This window comes from Eumetopias jubatus, unplaced genomic scaffold (assembly GCF_037043125.1).
Source record: "Eumetopias jubatus isolate StellerSeaLion01/CBP00866 unplaced genomic scaffold, mEumJub1_p1.0 scaffold_11, whole genome shotgun sequence".
In the NCBI taxonomy this organism is placed as follows: domain Eukaryota; kingdom Metazoa; phylum Chordata; class Mammalia; order Carnivora; family Otariidae; genus Eumetopias; species Eumetopias jubatus.
The window spans coordinates 66,057,335-66,066,404 of NW_028274817.1; the positions used below are offsets into that span (position 1 = coordinate 66,057,335).

The 9,070-nt window shown below is 37.9% G+C and overlaps 2 pseudogenes; both read right to left on the minus strand.

The window, feature by feature from the left end:
* Positions 1 to 4,802: 4,802 nt before the first annotated feature.
* Positions 4,803 to 6,408, minus strand: LOC114207543 (26S proteasome non-ATPase regulatory subunit 12 pseudogene; annotated as a pseudogene).
* Positions 6,409 to 8,126: 1,718 nt separating this feature from the next.
* On the minus strand, positions 8,127 to 8,671 carry LOC114207435 (elongation factor 1-alpha 1 pseudogene; annotated as a pseudogene).
* Positions 8,672 to 9,070: the final 399 nt, after the last annotated feature.

The following is a 9,070-nucleotide window of genomic DNA, read 5'->3' on the forward strand; positions in this document are numbered from 1 at the left end:
CTGCTGTGCAGGACTTCTAAGACATTCTTCTCAAGACAAGTCTTTAACACATTCCCTCTTGCTCTCAGCTGCCTTCTCCTGCTTCACAGAGAAAACGGAACGCTTCTGGAGGGAACACCTCGATTTCCTCTTTCTGCTACCTGTCTTCATTCAGTTTCTCTGGACATACACCCAGCTCACCCTCCAGGACAGTCTTTTCGATAAAGCCAATTCCCCAGCAAGCACATTTAAGTCTCTCCAAACCTAAAATAATAATTTAAAAAAGTCCCTGAGCTTCCTCAGAAAATTAAAAAATATAATCTCACTTCTGGGTGTAAATCCCAAAGAACCGGAAACAGGGTGTCAAAGTGTTATTTTCACACCCATGCTCATAGCAACATTACTCATGATAGCCAAAAGGTGGAAGCTACCCAAATACTCATCGACGGGTGAATGGATAAACAAAATGTGGTGTATGTGTGTGTGTGTGTGTGTGTGTGTGTGTAATATATATTTATACACAATGGAATATTATTCGGTCTTAAAAACAAAGGCACTGTCACCTGGCAACAACATGGATGAACCTTTAGGACATTATACCAAGTGAAATAAGCCAGTCACAAAAAGACAAATACTATATCATTGCACTTATATGAGGTATCTAAAGGAGTCAAATTCGTAGAAACAGATAGGTGGTCGTTGCCAGGGGTTGGGAGGAGGGGGAAATGGGAAGTCTTTTTCAGTGGGTGCAGCTTTTCTGTTTTGCAAGAGGAACTAGTTCTGTCTCACAGCAATATGGATATACTTAGCACTATTGAACTGTATACTTAGAAATGGTTGAGAGGGCAAATTTTTCTGTGTCGTGTATTTCACCATGATTTTACAAAGTCCCTGGACCTCATGTCTCTTTCTAGCTTCAACTCTTTGGAAGAACTTTCTGTGGTCATTGCCATCTCTTCTGCAACTCCCACTCCCTTCTCAACCTGCTGCCATCGGACTTCTGCCCTCACCATTCCACCAGAACTGCTCTTGCTAAGGTTGTCAATGACCTCTCGACATTGTGGGTTTAGTGTACTCAACCCAGGGTATTGGACACGATTCACCTTGCTCTCTCTCTGTTTTTACTCTTTTTTCCCTGCCTTTTTTCTTCTTCATAAATAGCTCTTTCTTTGGCCTGCTGATCTTTGTGTCTTTACAGTTCTTCATAGTTTCCTTTGAACAGCTCAATTAAACCTAAAGAAACAGCTATCAGATTTATCTCTCTCATTAGATCTCCCTGTAACTAGTCAACTCCATCTGAATGTCCCATAGGCTCTTCAAACTCAGCTCCTCAAATTCAATTCATCATCCCTCCTCTTGTTGTTTTTAGCTCAATGCATGCATTCCCAAATCTTATTCTGGAATTTGGGACTCATACTGGAATCCTGATTCTTCTTTATTTCCCGTATCCAGTTAGTCAGAAAGTGTACGGATTCTTTTTCCCTTATTAATTCTCAGAATTCATGTCAAAATACATTTCAACTGTTATTTTGAGGTAATTTTTGTGTGTGGTATAAGATATGGTCCAGGGCACCTGGATGGCTCAGTCGGTTTAGAATTTGCATTAGGCTCAGGTCATGATCTCAGGGTCTTAGGACTGAGTCCTCTGTTGGGCTCCCTCCTCAGCAGGGAGTCTGCGTCTGCCTCTCCTTCTGCTCCTCCCCTGCCCTGCTCATGTTATCTCTCTCTCTCTCTCTCTCAAATAAATAAATAAATTGTCTAAAAAAATTTTAGGGGCGCCTGGTTGGCTCTGTCATTGAGCATTTGCCTTCGGCTCAGATCATGATCCCAGGGTCCTGGATCGAGCCCTGTGTCAGACCCCCTGCTCCGTGGGGAACCTTCTTCTCCCTCTCCTACTCCCCCTGCTTGTGTTCCCCCTCTCTCTATCAAATAAATAAATTTTAAAAAATCTTAAAAAAAAAGAAATTTAAAAGATATTGGTCCAGCTTCGTTCCATTGCATGTGGCTGACCAGTTTTCCCAACACCATTTATTGTAGAGACTATTCTTTTCCCATTGTGTATTCTTGCTTCCTTTGTTGTACGTTAATTGACCGGATATGCATGCCTTTATTTTTGAAGTCTCTGTCTTGTTTCATTGACCTATGTGTCTATTTTTATGTCAATGTCATATTGTTTAGATTACTATAACTTTGTAATATAGTTTGAAATCTAGCAATGTATTGACTTGAGCTTTGTTCTTCTTTATCAATTTTGCTTTGGTTGTTCAGGACCTTTTGTAGTTCCACACAAATTGTAGTATTGTTTGTTCCATTTCTGTGAAAAATGTTATTGGAATTTTGTTAGAGATTGCATTGAATCTGTAGATTGCTTTTGGTAATATGGATATCAGAAAAATGGTGACTTTTCCTATCTTTGATCATGGAATATCTTTCCATTTATTTGTGTATTTTTAAATTTCTTTAATTAGTATCCTATATTTTTCAGCATATAGGATCTTACCCACTTTGATTAAATTCATTCCTTGGTATTTTATTATTTTTGATGCAATTGTAAATGGGATTTTGGGGATAAATGGGATGAGATGTTTTCTTAATTTCTTTTTCTGATAATTCATTGTTAATATATAAGTATGCAACAGATTTTTGTACATTGATTTTATACCTTGTAACTTTACTGAATTTATTAGTTCTGGGTTTTTTGGTGGAGTCTAAAATCGTGTCATCAGCCAATAGTTACAGTTTTACTTCTTTCTTTCCAGTATGGCTACCTTTTATCTTTTCCCTGCCTAATTGCTCTAGCTAAGACTTCCATTTCTATGTTGAATAAAAGTGGTGAGACTGGGCATCCTTATATTGCTCCGGATCTGAAAGTAAAAGCTTTCATCTCTTCACCATTGAGTATAACAATAGCTGTTGTCTTGACTTATAGGCTTTAATTATGTTGACGTACATTCCTTCCATACCACCTCTGTTGAGAGTTTTTATCTGTTTTCTTTATCATTTTCTTTTTGCTAATTAGTGTGTTTTCTTTTCAGGTTAAAGCAGTCTCACCTGCTAGATGGATCTGGCAGTGGCTGCAGAAGTGGCACGTGGTGGGGGGGCAGGTCACTCACCCACTGAGTCTGGCTGTGGCCATGGAAGTGGTATGGAAGGGTGGGTTATTGTAGTGTCTTAAGGTAGGAATTTATAGACTTAAGAACTTTCTTCTTTACTAAAACATGTATTTAGTGGTATAAATTTCCCTCTCAGCACTGTTTTTAGTTGCATCTCATATACTGTACTATGTTGCATTGATATTTTCATTTAGTTCTAATTATTTTTTATTTCCTTTGGATTTCTAATTTGACCCATTGATTATTAAGTGTGTTATGTACTTCCCAAGTGTTTTGAGATTTTCCTGTTGTCTTTCTGTTGTTTTCTGGTTTGACTACATTCTTGTCAGGTAATACACTGTGTATGATTTCAGTTCTTTTATAGTGGATGAGGTATTTCTTACATTCCAGGAGATGTTCTCTATTCCTTATGCTTCAATGCATCTGTTCATATTCATATCAATCTCCTCCTTGCCTTAATTTGATAATTGTGCATTTGCAAGATGGGTCTGTGATTTCCTACTTCTCCATCTTCATTTTATTTCTGTAACCACAGAGAAGCCAAAATTTCAAGAGGAATATCAAGTTTCTTCTGCTTATTTATTTGGGGGTATATCTGCTGCAGTGGATTTTAGGTCAAAGTAATAATTTCTTGGTTGTTTTTAAAATAGTTTTCTGTAGGTGGCAGGAGAGTGTCACAAAAAAGAATCAACTGCTCTTCCTTTCCTTCACTCACTGTGTTGTTTTGTTTTTTTTTTTAAACAGATTGGCATATTTCTGCTGCCATGCATATTGGGATACTCCCTTGAAATATATCTTTAAAAATATCTTTGCCAACTTGAGAAATGAAAAGAGTATTATTTTTTAAAGTGGTCTTTTAAAATTGTTAGGTTGAATTTTCTTTTGCACGTTATATTGGCTGAATCCCACCCCTGCCCTCACCCCAACTTATTTTTTCCTTTGTATTGCTCATTGTCTAGTTCAGGATTTTAAAAGATAACTTACTGCTTTTTTCCATTATTATAACAATAATATATCTCATTATAAAAATTAGAAATTTTCATAATCCAAAGGAGAGAACAATACTCACAGTCTACCACAATTAAATTTTGATATAAATTGCCCAGTTCCTATGCTGTTATTTGGTGGATTTTTAGGGTTAAAATAATATATTCTATCTTGTTTTGCTTCCTAAATTTTATTATATCTTATTTTATTTTGAAGTTTTTATTTAACTTCCAGTTAGTTAACATACAGTGCCATATTAGCTTCAGGTGTAGAATTCAGGGATTCATCACATACATACACCATCCAGTGCTCATCACAACAAGGTCTCTCCTTAATACCCATCACACACTCAACCAAATTCTGCATATGAGTGAAATCATATAGTATTTATCATTCTCTGACTGACTTATTTCGCATAGCATAGTACTCTTTAGCTCCATCCACATCCTTGCAAATGGCAAGATTTCATTCTTTATTATTGCTGAGTAATATTCTATTGTATTTATATACCACTATGTTCTTTTTTTTATAGAAAGTCAATGTGCATATACGTTTATTATTATAATTATGGTTGTTAGCTGAATGAGAACAAATGACAGCTAAAAAGTTTTCAAATGACAGAAAAACACATTTGGGTAAGTTACGACACAATTTTTTGAGTATGTAGACAATAGAAATGTATTTTTTTTTTTGCACCAATTGCAAATGCAAAGTTAACGATAAAATCAGGGAGCTGAAAGGTCAAAAGGGGCCTTAAACATATTCACTATCTTTTAAATTTTAGACAAAGGAGCTGAGAATATAGAAAACACAAACAAACAAACCCAACATTTACACCATGACAGTCTTTTTTTTTTTTTTTTATGACTTCCAATTTTAACTCTTTTCTAAAAGCATTAGGGGCGTTGAGACCCTTATTGTAGATTATGTATCATCTCCTCTTTGGCTATGAGGTGTGTAGTTTTGTTAACTAGAGACATCAGTGAGTTCAGTTTCTGAGACCAGTCATTTAATAAATTATTTGGATCCTTGGGTCTCTGGAAGTTGATAATTCCTGCCAACCTGTCTACTTTAGCAAAGATGGTCTTGTTAACTACTAGATTCGAAAGAAAAGCTTCTGACTCATCGACAGGTCGAGAAGCTGAGCCATCCTCTGCATTGTTATCCTCGTGTAATACTTGGCCATTATTCTAATATTATGTTCAACAACTCTGTTCTTCAAGTCTTTCCACCTTCTTTCACCTTCCTCTGTACAACCAAAAACATCAGTTGCCGGACTCTCAAGAGACCCTTTTCTTAATTCCATTCCATAGTCTTCAACAAGTGTGGACCAACGCATCAGCTCCATTGTGGTAAAAAGCTTTAAAAGATCCTTGTATTTAGGAATTTCTTCTAACTTCTTGTCACCACTTATTCGGTGAACCAAATCTGACTGTTCGTTGTCAAAAGGAGCCAAAATCACATAGAGGACGACACTTTTCAGAGCCTGTTGCCACTTTTCACTTTCTGCCTATATACAGGGAGTATCATATATTGCTCTGTAGTGCTTACAAATAGACAAATAAGATCCCTCATGTTGATCCAGCTGAATCATTAAGTTATAATATTTCAATTTTAATTTCTCTGTATTTTCTTCCTGGAAAAATTTGGTGTTAATTTTCTTGCTGATGATTTGTGTACGAATGTAATCCTTCACAGCTAGGCAGAGCCTCATTTGCTCCAAGATAAACTCCACTCTCTCCTTCTTTTCCATTGACCTGTAGGTTTCCACCTGTAACTCCTGTAAAATGGAGGCGGCCTCTTTCACGTCACCGTTTTGCTCTTTTATAGTTGCTAACGTTTTCGTCAGTCGAGCACGCTCAATTTCAACATAAATCTTTCCTTCTGTAACCATTCATAGGGTATCAATTAATCGAAGTTTGATTGGAAGGTCTGTGATTTCCTCAACGTAAGTACAGCACTGTTGAACCATTTTTGCAACAGCTTGTTTTAACTGACTCCGTCTTTTTGACAAAAGCATAATATTTTCATTAAGTAAATCCCATTCTTTAGCCTCATAGCACATCTTCACTACTGCAACTAAGATGCGGGATGTAGACACCATATCAGAAGCAGTGCGGGTCTGTTTCTCCAAAGAGAGAAGGGTTTCAATGACTTCTTGAAGTCTTCCTTCCTTGGCCAACTTCTCGCACTCGGGCAGTCGTTGATCCACCGTGGCGCTGTAGTCCACCTCCATCTTGACGATGCGCCCATCAGCCCGCTCCGAGCTGCCGTCCGCCATGGTCCCTGCCTGAACGTCCCTTGATGTCCCCCTGATTCGGCCACCACTCGTCACTCACATACCACTATGTTCTTTATCCACTCATCAGTCGATGGATATCTGGGCTCTTTCCCTAATTTGGCTATTGTTGATAATGCTGCTATAAACATCAGGGTACAGAGGTGCCTGGGTGGCTCAGTTGGTTAAAGCATCTGACTCCTGATTTCAGGTCATGATCTCAGGGTTGTGAGATTGAGCTCCACATCAGGCTCTACACTGAGCATGAAGCCTGCTTAAGATTCTCTCTCTCCCTCTCCCTCTGCCCCCCATTAATCTCTTTCTTTCTCTTAAAAATAAAAAAATAATAAAATCTTTAAAAAATCAGGGTACATTTATCCCTTCAATTAGTATTTCTGTATCTGTTGAGTAAATAGTTAGTAGTGCTATTGCTGGATCATAGTGTAGTTCAATTTTCAACTTTTTGAAGAGCTTTCATATTGTTTTCCAGAGTGGCTGCACCAGTTTGCATTCCCACAAACAGTGTAAGAGTGTTTCACTTGCTTTGCATCCTTACCAACACCTGTTTCCCATGTTGCTAATTTTAGTCATTCTGACAGGTGTGAGATGATATCTCATTGTAGTTTTAATTTGTATTTCCATAATGATGAGTGATTTTGAGCATCTTTTCATGTGTCCATCGGCCATCTGTATTTCTTCTTTGGAATAAAGTATATTCATGCTTTCTGCCCATTTTTTAACTGCATTATTTGTTTTCTGGGTGTTAAGTTTCAGCAGTTCTTTATAGATTTTGGATACTAGCCCTTTATCATATATGTAATTTGCAAATATATTCTCCCATTCTGTAGGTTGCCTTTTAGTTTTCTTGATTGTTTCCCTTGCTGTGCAAAACCTTTTTATTTTGATGTAGTTCAAATAGTTTATTTTTACTTTTGTTTCCTTTAGCTCAGAGGACTTATCTAGAAAGAACTTGCTATAACCAATGTCAAAGACATTACTGCCTGTACTCTCTGCTAGGATTATTGTGGTTTCAGGACTCATATTAAATTTTTAAATCCATTTTGAGTTTGTGTGTGTGTATGGTGTAAGAAAGTGGTCCAGTTTTATTCTTCTGTATGTTACTGTCCAGTTTTCACAACACCATTTGTTGAAGAGACTTTTTTCCCATTGAATATTCTTTCATGATTCGTTGAAGAAAAGTTGACCATATAGCTGTGGGTCCATTTCTGAGTTTTCTATTCTGTTCCATTGATCTATGTGTCTCTTTCTGCACTAGTACCATACTGTCTTGACCACTAAGCTTTGCAATATAACTTGAAGTCCGGAATTGTGATGCCTCCACCTTTGCTTCTCTTTTTCAAGATTGCGTTGGCTATTTGGGGTCTTTCCGGTTCCATACAAATTTTAGGATTTTTCTAGCTCTGTGAAAAATGCTGGCAGTAATTTGATAAGGATCATTACATGTGTAGATTGCTTTGGGTTGTATAGACATTTTAACAATATTTTTTCTTCCAATTCATAAGCATGGAATGTTATTCCATTTCTTTTTGTTATGTTCAATTTCTTTCATAAGTGTTTTCTATTTTTCAGAGTACAGTTTTTTTACCTCTTTGGTTAGGTTTATTCCTATGTATCTTACAGTTTTTGGTGCGATTGTAAATCGGATTGATTCCCTGATTTTTCTTTCTGCTGCTTCACTATTTGTGTATAGAAATGCAACAGATTTCTGTACATTGATTTTTATCCTGCAGTTTGACAGAATTCATGAATCAGTTATAGCAATCTGCTTTGATGACACCCACAGCAACTGTCTGTCTCATGTCACGAACAGCAAAATGGCCCAGAGGAGGATAGTCAGAGATGCTCTCAACACACATAGGCTTGCCAGAAACCATATCAACAATGGCAGCATCACCAGATTTCAAGAACTTAGGGCCATCTTCTAGCTTTTTTCCAGAATGACGATCTCTCTTCTCCTTCAGTTCAGCAAACTTGCAAGCAATGTGAGCTGTGTGACAATCCAGCACAGGTGCATATCCAGCACTGATTTGGCCTGGATGGTCCAGGATAATCACCTGAGCTGTGAAGCCAGCTGCTTCCATGGGTGGGTCATTTTTTCTGTCACCAGCTACATTGCCATGATGAACATCTTTGACAGATACATTCTTGACATTGAAGCCCACATTGTCCCCAGGAAGAGCCTCACTCAAAGCTTCATGGTGCATTTCAACAAACTTTACTTCAGTTACAACATTGAATGGAGCAAAGGTGACCACCATGCCAGGTTTAAGAACACCAGTCTCCACTCAGCCCACAGGGACAGTACCAATACCACCAATTTTGCAGACGTCCTAGAGGCAGATGCCAAGGGCTTGTCAGTTGGACAAGTTGGCAGCAGAATGCAAACCAGAGTTTCAAGCAGTGTGGTTCCACTGGCATTGCCATCTTTACGGGTAGCTTTCCATCCCTTGAAGAAAGGCATGTTAGCCCTTGGCTCCAGCATGTTGTCACCATTCCAATGAGAAATTAGCACAAATGCTACTGTGTCGGGGTTGTAGTCAATTTTCTTAATGTAGGTGCTGACTTCCTTAACAATTTCCTCCTATCTCTTCTGGCTGTAGGGTGGCTCAGTGGAATCCATTTTGTTAACATCAACAGTTAGTTGTTTTACACCCAGTGTGTAAGCCAGAAGGGCATGCTCAAGGGTCTGCCC